Genomic DNA, 12,262 nt, shown 5'->3' on the forward strand with positions numbered 1-12,262 from the left:
GTTCCACTTCAAGAATAATAGTCATAATTTCTCCTTACCTGAGGAAAGTCTGCATTATGATCCCTGCTGCTGTATCTGGTCTGTCTCCTCCCTGACCTTGTTCTTTGTAACTGTGGCAATGAAGATTTGTTTTGAATATGTGGAAAGCAGCCAGCATGACTTCTGCACAGAAATGAAAGACGACTGGGTTTATCTAGCATTAATAAACTAGCTTGGCAAGGGATGTAACAGGTAACAACAACTAATCATGTTAACTAGCTACACATTATATAATGTGTAACTCATCATTTAGCTAACATTATCAGCCTCCAATAGCATGACTCAACTTACATGGTTTGTTTGGTAAAAACTGTGTGAAGTTTTAGTTGCTCTTTACACTGGGAGGCTCTGCTCAGCACAGCAGCTCCTATCCGTCATCTCATCTGCAGGAGTAGCTTGCGCACACTTATGGTGCGTTCAAAGATGGCTCAGAAAAACGCATTACCATATGTTAATAATGGATAAAACAGCTGTTACGGCTGAGAAAAGTGTGGGGACAGAGAGCACAGATGCAGGAAGTGCGGGGAGACATGTCCATGCATATCCCGCATCCGTTGTGTCCATGCCTTCACTGCCCAGGGCCCTTTGGAGACCGTGGGCCCCTGGGGAATTGCCCAATTGCCCATATGGTTAATCCGGCCTTGATGGCAGCAGCTGGCCTCTCTCTGCAGTGGCTCTGGCCTCGTCAACATCCAGGGCAGCTCGATGCACAACCTCAGAGACAGCCAAGTCACGCAGTTTTGAAATCCCAATCAGATCTGCATAATCAAACATGTCAGTCATTCCCATTTCCTCCAACACTCCATTCAGCATGTAGGAGGTCTTGATGGAAAACTTGGGAATATAAACATCGTAGTCAATGGACTTTATCAGCTTCTGCCATTCAGTGACATGAGCTGGACTGATGATGTTCTCCAAGGTTCTCATGTTGTCAGGCATCAGCAGCAACATGGAGTAGGAGTTGTTGAAGGGAAGGTGGAGGACTGAGCTGTTGATTGCTTCATCATAAAGATACATGGATTCTTGTTTTCATCTGAACTGAAACCGTCTCATTTTCAGCTACATAAAACRCYTCCATATTTGTCAGGGCAGGATTACATGCAGTCGRCCACTTTCCTTTGTAGTAAATGTAGCTGAGGAGAAACAACTGTGCCTGGATCCAGACTGTTGACCACTTCCTTGATCTTTCCATTGGTTTGATCTGAAACTGTTGAGGCTTTTAGCAGTAACTTTAATAGAACAAAAGGTCAGAATAAGGGGTCACATCTGGTAGAATATTCTGGAAAAGATTACGTCATCAGTGGTCTACAAAAAACACTTCGTGAGTGTGTATGGGAGGTGTTGAATTTCCAGCCCAGTTCTGGGAAAGGTCCGTCCTCCTGGCGTTGTGTTATCACAAACAACTGGGGTATAAAAGGTTACGGGTTTCTAAATGCGTCAGTTCAGTTTGGAAGGTCTGTACTGTCGGTTGAAGCTTGTTACTGACTGAACTCAATAAACTCCCTCTCTGGCTGGCCGAAAGTCAATGTCTCCTCATCATGTTTCATCTTGACAGTGGATCTTTTTGCCACTACAAAACATACTTATTGATGGTGTTGACTGAGTCTGTAGTTTTGCTGAAGTCAGTAATGAAGCCCTCAGTGGAATAAAAGAACTCCAAGACCTCACTCAGGCAGGGGTTTGAACATGTGGCCTACAAATACAGCAGTACCTGCACTGATGTCCTCACATGCCTGCTTGCTTCTAGTAATGCGACAGAAACCCTGGTCTACATCTGTTTGGGACAGATTGAAGTTACTGAAAGCCAGACCATCAAAAATCTGTTGGTGGGTCTCTCCTCATGCTCCAACAGACAAAGCAGCCGAGATGAGTGACACTCAAATAGGGGAGAAGAAGACAGTCCATGGGCTAGGGTGGCTCACCGTGCATCCCCCCCCCCCCTTTTCCCCCCACTACTGAACTTCTCTGGTATTTTCAGGTACCCCAGAGTACAGTCTTTCAGAAAATATATGTTAACAGAAAAACAGTTGGGTCTCACTGCCCCCCAGGGACCGCTCTGGCCACACCCCTTTTTCCTTTTGACCATCAAAGTTAGATATATTCAGGAAATTTAACTGCCAATAACTTTMCTATAAACCAAATTTTATAAACAAGGTATCAGCAYATTCATATTGATTAGCTCTTTAATTTAAACTACATTTCATTAAACAAACATGCGCAGAATGATGCCATCAGGGGGTTAAAATGTCACAACCCCAACAGAAGATGAAAATTTTCATCTTTTATCTGAGTTTACCACACAGATCCAAAACATTCAACTTTCTTAGCCTTTTTATGCACCTTAGGCTCTATATATTCAGAAAAATGTCAGTTAATGAAATTAAAGTTGTAGGTACTACTCCACAGGGACCAGTTTTTGACCACACTCATTGTGTGCACAGTTCAGAATTTTCAGGATCTCAAACTTGCATGTAGATTCACTATGGCAGAATAAAATGTCATAAATCTGGTGTTAAATGATAGATATTGACATGGTCTCTGACTTAGATGTACTTTTGTTATGCAACAGATCATGTTACCAGCCAGGAGTTAAAAGTAACACATTAGACTGAACTTATCGCTCACAGAAGAGTGGATCATCTCCTTCCCATTTGTCTCCAAAACTTACCAAATGCCTCTTAGTAAGCCTCACTGTTTTGAAAGATTTTCATGCTTTTATTGCTTAAAGCAAACAAAAGGCTGGAAATTGATGGACCAAGGTGGTCAGAACAAATGTCAGTACCGGTATGTGGCTACAACTAAGGAAAATTCTATTGCTGCATACATGTTACAGGGCCAACTCAATCCTTCTCACCAAAAATGTGTTCTGCTCTGCTAGGTCTATATGCCTACACAGAATGTGACAGTACAAGTGCCTTTAAGGGAAAAGGGAAAGTGAAAGGCATGAAGCTCCTTCAGAACAATGAGACTTACCAAGAAGCATTTGGTAGGTTTGGAGACAAATGGGACATAGATGATTCACTTTTCTGTGTGAAGTTTACTTGTGCTCTGTATTGTATGCTATTAGACATAAAGCTATATTAAATTGATAAATTATTTTCTCAAATTTTACATTAATTTTTCTTTAGAATTAGTTGAAGTTCAAGCTAATCAAAGAATAACTCTGTGAAAGCCTCTCAGTTTTAACAAACACTTGTTTCTGAATGTTCACTAGTGGTCTAATACTGTATGTTATTTTAACTCCTGTCTGGTAACATGGTCTGTTGCATAAATAACCAACAAAAGCACATCTAAATGAGATACCACATCAATATCTATCATTTAACACCAGATTTATGAAATTTTATTCTGACATGGTAAATTTACATGTGTTTGACATCCTGGAAATTCTGAACTGTGCACACTGAGTAGGGGCCAAAAACGGGTCCCTGTGGAGTACCTACAACTTTTATTTTGTTAACAGACTTTTTTCTGAATAAGTGTATCCTTCAGTGCATGAGAAGGCTAAGTAAGTTGAACATTTAGGATCTGTGTGGTAAACTCAGATGAAAGATGAAAATTTTCATCTTCTGTTGGGGTTGTGACAATTTGACCCTCTGATGACATCATTTGAGCACATTTGTTTAATGAAAAATCATTTAAATTGAAGAGCTAATCAGTTAAAATCTGCTGATACCTTGTTTTTAAAATGTGGTTGGTTTATAGCAAAGTTATTGGCAGTTAAGTGCCCTGTACCCCTAACTATGATGGTCAGAATGGAAAAGGGGTGTGGCCACAAAGTGGTCCTTGGGGGGCAGTGAGACCCAACTTTTTTTGTTGAAAGAGTGGACCCTAGGGTACATGAAAACACCAGAGACGTTCAGTAGTGGGGTGTGCATGGAGACCCACCCGAAACCACAGACTAAAAGGATGAAAATTGTCATACTTTGTTGGGGTTGTGACCTTTTGACCCCCTGATGACATCATCAAGCAGATATTTGCTTAATGAAATGTCATCTACATCGAAGTGCACTGTGAGCCACCTTAGCCCATGGACTAAGATGTTTTCTCCTTTAGAGTCAGAACTGGCCAGTTCCCTGTACAGACTGAAGGCAAAAGTCTTTGTTGGCTGAAATCACCAGTGATAATCTGTTGGTAGCTCCATGAGTGCTCCATGGGTGAGCACTGCATGGCTGGGGATCACCTCGCCCCACCATAGACCACTGCTGAAAAGATCCAGAGAACCCCTGCTGCACACATCATGGAGATCATTAACCAGACCAAACAGTAGAGGTTGGCGTGACATTAATTTGAGGTTGAATTTTCATGTTCCTTTAAAATGGCTTGTGAGAGGTATTAAAGTAACAGAGTAAGGACAAGTTCACATAAGGCATTTCAATGCAATGTTTTGACAATAGTATCTAATCTTAGTTCAGGAAATAAAGACAGTTAAACATTATCTGTTGAGCTTCCTGATTTTTCAAGCATTTTCACATACTGAACTGATCTGAAGTCATCTAGTTCAGGTGGTGACTATCAGCTGCTGCAGTGTCTCTGTATAGACTCTGACTGCATCTATGAAGGGAACGTTGCCATGTTCTCCTCGACCAGGTGTCGCTGCAGGGTCACTTGGGGTACTTCAACATGTTCTGGTTGAACTCCAAGGTCATCAAAGCTGTATGGTCCATCCCAATCAATACCGTAATCTGCCTCCACCTGAACACAGATGACAATAAAAATTTCATTGTTAGATATGTTTTGTTGACTTATGAAAAGCTGTGGTTTATTAAAAAATTCTAAAACAATTTAAATTGCAGTCTTGAAATGTTAAGCTATTAAGTTATCCTAAGCAGGGGCGGAGCTTCTGGGGGGCTGGGAAGGAGGCACACCCCCGGCCCGGGCCCATTAGGGGCCCAGAGTGTGAGTCTGGACCTTGTCGGGCCCAGAGGAAGATAGAACCTAACCTTCAATTTACACCATGCTGTTCTGCTCTGTTCCAAACTCTGCAGTAAATATTCAACCACTAAAATTAGTGACAGTATTTGCACTGCTCCTCATGATGGTGCAGAGTGGACCCAGATCCGCCAAAATTTGATTCATCTTTTGCCCCACACCGGAGCTGCTCCTGAGTCAATTTGCAAAAATCGCACTGCTTCAACAGGAAGAAGAACGAGCACAACTTACAATTTTACAAAATAAATCCCCAAAGAAAGAGGAATTTTGTCAAAATGTTTGTTATATTAATAATTATAAGGGTAAATTTACACATAAATGCTGTCAAAATGCATCATTATGATTAGGAAGCAGGTGGAAACACGCAGCTCACAACATATTCATACACACATGATACGCGTGGATTTAATTCTGAAATCAGAAGTTTCAGAAAGTCGACAGAGAGTAATGCAGTTTCAACCCGACTTCCACACAATGACTTGTTTAGCTCAGACTTCTACTTTTATCACTGGATTTATTGTGCGATCTCACATTTCCTGCACATTCCTCTCCGAGCTCCTCGGAGCACGGGACGAGACCGAACCGGTTAAGAGGCAGTATGGAGCCGACCCTCTGAGGCAGGTGGAGAAAGCAGGCCCGAATGCATCCAGAAGAGCCCAGTCTGCTTTGATTTAGAACTTCTTCAGGGGCCAGATAAACAAAAAAACATGTTTTGCGGATCTGGTAAAAAAGCTTCCATCCAGCAGTAACTTCAGTGAGGCTGGGCTCTTTTTATTTGACCCTTCACCGTTTCAACCTCTGAGCGCTCATTCTCTAAGTTAAAACACCAGCATGTCAACCCGTTCAGTTGTTTACCTGTATAATGAGCCTCAGAAATCCATAATTTTAGCAAAAATTAAAATAAAATAATCCGTATTAATCACACGTGCGGGGATGGGAGGGATACAGGCTGGCTGTCAGCCACGGGTTTCATCACCTGTGCAGGACAGGGTCCCGGGGCAGAGCAGGAAGAAACGAGGAGGGAGAGAAGAACTTATTTATTGTGGCAGAGCGGGTTGGAAAATGGTTATTTTAGGTTATTTATTGTTTTAACGTCCTACAGGCTCTGAAATTTTAAATAAGTTTGAAACTAGGCCTACATTTTTTTATCCGTAAAACTTAAAAATATTTGGGAGATAATGGTCTTGAATATTCAATTAATCAGTTACAAAATTTCTTCAATCCCTCTCTTGACATATATAAAATATGTCAAAACTATAAGAAATTTTATGAAAACTTTATAAAGAGAAGTTTTAACATCTATTGTTACATCAGGATATTTCTAAACATTTCCCAACCCCAGAAATTCAATTTTAAATCCTCCCAGACATAAAAAAAATATTCATCATCAGGGATAAGACTCATAATGCTTTCTTTCCACTCTTGTTTCTTCTTCTCTGTCCATTTATTTTTATTCCTCATCCAAAGGTTCTGTAGCTTGTGCGATAATCTGAACGCTCCTGTTCCCTTTTCACAGGGTCTTCAAAGCGGTCTCCGATCCTGTATACTTTTTTCTTGGATGTAGGTTTTACATTCTCAGTTGATGGTTTGGGTTCCTCAAGTGGAGAAGAAGTGGTCAGTTTTTCTTCAGTTGTAGGTTGGGGAAATCCATTTTCTGGTTCATCTGTTTGTGATGATGATGAGTCCAGATGTTCTTCCAGTTCAGAAGCTTGAAGTAACTCCCCTTTTTGTGGTTCTGGTTCAGCCACTTGCACGTTGTTTTCCATTGATGTCTCAGTTTGCACCTGTTGTCCTTCAGCCTCAGACATCAGCTGATCACTCTCCTGTTGTTTGGTTCCAGCCGGAAATTGGTTCAGGAAATACTTCATGCTTGAAGCTAACAGCGCTGATCCATGTTAGTTCAAAGTCATTCCATCAGACTTGAACAGATGTTTTCTCTCCCAGAACAGATCAAAATTATCCACAAAACACACAGAGTGGTCATCACAGGACTTTTTCAAAAAAACCATTAAGAGCAAACAGTCTGCTGAACCTCTCAGCCCCTCCTCTGGCTGTAGGGATGGGTCCACTGAGGAACACATCCATGTTGAGATTTTTAACTGCATTCAGGAACTGAATGAAATCCTTCTTCAGGACTTCTGACTGTCGGTTCATAACTTCATCACTTCCTGTATGAATGATCAGTGTATTCAGAGTTGGATACTCTGCTGTTACTTGCAGAATCTTCTCTGCGAGGTCAGACACTTTATCAGCAAAACTCAGAACTTTGACTTTTTTCTTGTTCCAGAAGCCTCTGATCTCATTCACCATTTTATCTGTGATAATGACTTTTTTCTTGTTCCAGAAGCCTCTGATCTCATTCACCATTTTATCTGTGATGATCAGCATTTCTTGATTTTTGAAAGTCTCATTTTGGACTTGCTTTGGCTTTGAGCTGGATCTGGTCTCAGGTCCCTCTCTGAGGTCAGAAGATGAAATTTGTTCAGACTCAGTTTCTTCCAGTGGTGTGAATCWGTTTTGAAGAAACACTGCTTCATTTCTCTGGCGTTATCAGTTATTTTGATTTAAGCCTGTCGCTGCTTCCTTCTCCTTGCTGGTGGTGAAAAGGCATTTCTCTGTAACTCTGGCCATTTGTTGTCATCTAAGAGCGGAATCCTTCCTGAGATTTTTTGGTCTGGCACCAACAGAGTTCCATACAGCTTTACCCTCAAAAGCAGCTTCCACCTCCTCTCCATGTTGATCTCTCATCTCAGCCTTCTCACCCATTCGAATTCATGTTGAGTCCTCCCAAAGCATTTATCTCTTCCAAACGATGAATCTTGAGCTCCAACACTTTCACTTTTTGGAGAAGCTGGCAGAAATCCTCTTTGGAAAACAAAGGAGGCATCTTGAAGCTTTTCTGTACTCACTCTCAGCAATTGATGTTTCAAAAATCTTCTCAGGTTCTTCAACAGCCAAAAATAAAATCCAATGTTCTCTGCTTATTCAAGATCATCCATCACATCAGGGAAATCACCAAATTGTTGGAAAAATATGCGTTGTTCCAAATGGTATGTCTGAATAAACAGGATTCAGTTCATTCAGCACTCAGCAGCACAGGCCTCAGCATACAAACTTGGGCCAAATCAAAACAAACACGGGAGTTCTGCTCTGAGCAGACACTCTGCAAAACACTGACAACTTCTTTCTACTATAATAATGAATTGAGCTTATAATGTTCATCCCTTCCTGGTTATACCCCAGAGGTGTTACCTTTTACATCAGACGTCAGAACGTCACTCAGTTTTGTTTAGGCTAAGAGAAAGAGCACATGATAGCATACCAACTCTTTGTCAGTTTCAACCTTACAAACTGAAATGATCAGAAAGAATAAAATACAAAACTGAATCTAATATTCAATTAATCAGTTACAAAATTTCTTCAGTCTGTTAACTTCAGTATAGGCCTACCTGCAAAATGAGGAAAAAATTGCAGACAGTCCGTAGGCTATAACTTGATACTTGAGTGGGACACACTGGGACAGGAACTCTGGGACAGGAGAGACTGAGAGGACTTGTCCAGAATAAGAGATCAAAGAGTGTCACGGACGAGTTCTCGGAGCATACGGTTCGTCCAATGTCCTTCAGTTGTGGTGAGTAGTACTTCTTTTTGAAACTGTGTTTGTGAACCTGTGTGCCGCTGTGTCAGTTTTACTGAATTTTAGCTACTGATATGGTACAGGTTCTGAGTTGAAATAGATAAAGCTGGTGTCAAAATGACCCGACCACTATCTGTGGTGCTGAACTGTTTTGAATTTGTGTTGTTGAATGTATTTTTTTTTTCTTCTCTTGGTTACACATCATGTCCGTTTGATGGACTTCAAAATAATAGTCGCTCTGTGGTGCTAAGTTTGTAAGCCCTGCTGTTGCAGGCATGTGTTGAATAAAATGATGTTATCATGAGCTTTATATTTGGTGTAAAGTGCCCCATCATTTGCCCCACCCCCAGCCCAGCTCTGATTTGTTCCGCTAGTGATCCTAAGTATGTATATTATGTAATGTAGCCATATCATTTTAGGCTTTTTAAGTTAATTTAAATAATGTCTTCTGAATTGATGCAATCATCTGCTTTCACATACCTGATCTGGATCTTGAAGATGCCTGAATGATGTCCAAAGTTGGTAGGGAGACTGACTGCTGTTCGTAGGCCATGATGGTTCCACCCATCCATGAAAAAGGCAAGTTGTCTCTGTAGTTGAGGCAGAAAAGTCCAGTGGAGAGCAAACAGATGACTCTCATCATCAGGATTTAAAAGCATCCGGTTTATGAAAGAGTGTGTGGAATGGGTCAACGACTTGAATAAGCGTTTGATCCTGGAAGAACAAGTGACATGATTAAGAAATATAAGACAAGATGAAAAAACGTTTTCACTTATAGCTAATATGTTAGACATGACACAGCAGATGCACTGCTTTTCTGTGTAACAGTGTCTTTTTTCAGTGAAAACCGAAAAAATAAGATTCTTAGTGGCTTAGCTGTGATGTGATGCAGACTACACAGCTGACGACCATTCAGCAGCTCATGTTTCCAATGGTCTTCCTCTGTGTAAGAATCAGAATCTAGAATCAGCTGTCTTTATGCTGCTTCTCTCTCAGCGTTTATTCTTGTCTTTAAATCTGTACAATCTGAGCTCGTCCATCTGAACAAAAAGGACTTGTGCAAAGGATTCTAAATGGAAAAAGAGCAGCTTTATATTAATAACAGAAGTCTATCATTTTAGTGTTTTCAACTGAGGAGCTTTGATATACTTATTTGAAAAAAATTATAGCAGAGGAAGTTCTCTGCACAGAAAGAAAAAATAATTTTACTGTTTTTTTTAACCAAACTGAAAAGTTTCCCCAGTAAAATTATTGTGTAATTTAAACATCTGGTTAAATTTAGAAGATATTATGATTAACTACAAGCACCTGAAGCTGACTCAGAGAACTGTGATTAAAAAAAAAACAAGTCAAATGTAGACACGTCTTTAAGAGACGACCCCCTCCCCCTCCTCCTCCCCACTCCGCGCGGCTGCGGTCCACTCGCACCTCCACTCCACCCCCGTGAGATTTTTTGTGCAAATTACAGATATTTGATGCTCATTAAACAAGTAACCGTCTGAAGGGTTGACATGTATGAAGTCCCAGGCAGGTTGTAGCCGCGCTGCGCATGGACATGTGGACATGTGCAGCAGCTGCGGTCAAACTGCCCTTCACTTAACCAGTCAGCTGATCTGTCGCGGTTTTGTTGTGCTTGTGAACACAGTGTTACAGGGGGAAATGCTGCGAGGTGCTTTTAGAAATATAATATATACAAAATATTACGTAATCCTATTATGTAATCTTATTTTAAGATATCAGGGCATCTTAAAATAAGATAGATCTTTGTGAATGCGACACTTATGAATCGCTTCCGCTAAAACACAGCGCAACCATAAACACAGACCAGTCTGTGCATTTTGGATGTTAATAATTTTAACGTAACATAATATAATGAAAGGAAACAAGTCATAGTGTGAGAGCAGGTGCATTTTATCACCACCAAGGACAAGTCGCACAAAATGTGTCTTCTGCTGTGGCATATGTTACATCTGAAATACAACTGACATCTTTACAACAATAAAAAGAAAACTACTTGCGTGTCAGCTTAGCTTGCTAGCTTGGAATCTTACCTCGAGGGTTACGACACTCTGGAGCTGAGGCCGGCGTTGCTGGCGTGGTGGGAGACAAGAAACCAGGCGAGTTCAAAGCTGATGCCTGCGGTTGGTTTTGTTGCCGTTCCAGGGCAGCTGCAGCTTCTCTTAGCAGCTCTGGTAAAGATTTGGACACGTTTTCCCACAGTCTCTAAATATAATCCTCACGCCCTCGTCTCCTGCGGGGAAGAAATACACACCGCTTTGTCCGTGGCCATGACGTCACTCCCCTGTGCCGCTTCAGGGTTGTGAACATAGATGTTTATATAACAGCTAAAGTCATCCCCGCTGCTGCCGTGTGAGGACGCCAGAGACTCCCACTAGTGTTTTTATATACCTCTATGATTGAGAAGTCATTTTAATTTTGTTACATACTGTATTTTGCGGGGGCGGGGTGTGAAAAAGAAAGAAAAAGCAACAATACATTTCAAAGTGGTTAAAACCTAATCAACTAGACAAGACTTGGCTGGACATAGAACAAACTTTATGCGATAATACTGTTAGGATTTCGGATCTTCCATGTATAAGCGCTAACATAAAATGACATGCTTGCTTTAAAAGCATTAATATCAGCTCATCTCTGACAGCATGGTGGGAATTTCTGAAAATGTAGTCTTCACTACTCCCATGTAGACAAACACCCATCTGGAACAATCCTGACATCCTGCAACAAAACAATATGTTAAACTTTCCAGGTTGGAGAAGTAAAGGAATCGAACATCTGGAACATATTATTTGAAGGCGTAAACTTTATACCATTTAATTAATTAATAATACAATATGGCATAGACAGGAAATACTTCTTAGAATATCAACAAATTAAATCTATAATTAAACATAAATTTAAGCTTAATAAAACTTTATTAGAGACACCAGCATATTTATTGGAATTTCTTAATCTTAAATCACCCAAATTGCTATCTAAAATCTAAAATAAACTATCTAGAATAGACGACTCAATATCTGAATACCTGTTGCTAAATGGGAAACGGACTTATCAGTCAACTTTGACCAAAACACCTGGTCTAAAATATGCTTGGAAACATTTAAAATAACTAGAAATTCTAAACTACAATTAATACAATAAAAAGTCCTCTATAGAGCATATTATACAGGCCAGCGAATGTTCAAAATGGGTTTTACTTCATCTAATAACTGCTCCCATTGCACAGGCAATGTGCCAGACAATTATATCCATGCACTCTGGCTCTGTCCGCCTGTCCAGAGGTTTTGGGTCCGGGTATTTGAAGATTTGTCGAAGTGTTTGAATTGTTATATTCCAGCCTCTCCATCTGTTTGTTTATTGGCTATCTTAGGTGATGTCACTATAGAGAAAAACACTTCTCATWTGATTTCCACTGCCTTATGCATCGCAAAGAAAACCATACTCTTAAATTGGATAAAATAAAAATGACTTTAGTATTAATCAGTATAGAAATCTTCTGTTAGAACATTATTGTCTTGAAACAGCCTCTGCCGCCACATCAGATAAATCTGTTTGGGCTCCTTTGATTAGTTTCATCACATGGTGAGGGTGGGGGGTTTGGGATCGGACCTTTGGGGGCATTGAGGCTGGTGGGGG

The 12,262-nt window shown here is 40.6% G+C and overlaps 1 pseudogene; it reads right to left on the bottom strand.

The window, feature by feature from the left end:
• Positions 1-687: 687 nt before the first annotated feature.
• LOC106524400 (serpin A3-1 pseudogene) lies at positions 688-2,679 on the bottom strand (annotated as a pseudogene).
• Between the last annotated feature and the right edge of the window lie 9,583 nt (positions 2,680-12,262).

Source organism: Austrofundulus limnaeus, unplaced genomic scaffold, assembly GCF_001266775.1.
Source record: "Austrofundulus limnaeus strain Quisiro unplaced genomic scaffold, Austrofundulus_limnaeus-1.0 Scaffold185, whole genome shotgun sequence".
Taxonomy (NCBI): Eukaryota; Metazoa; Chordata; class Actinopteri; order Cyprinodontiformes; family Rivulidae; genus Austrofundulus; species Austrofundulus limnaeus.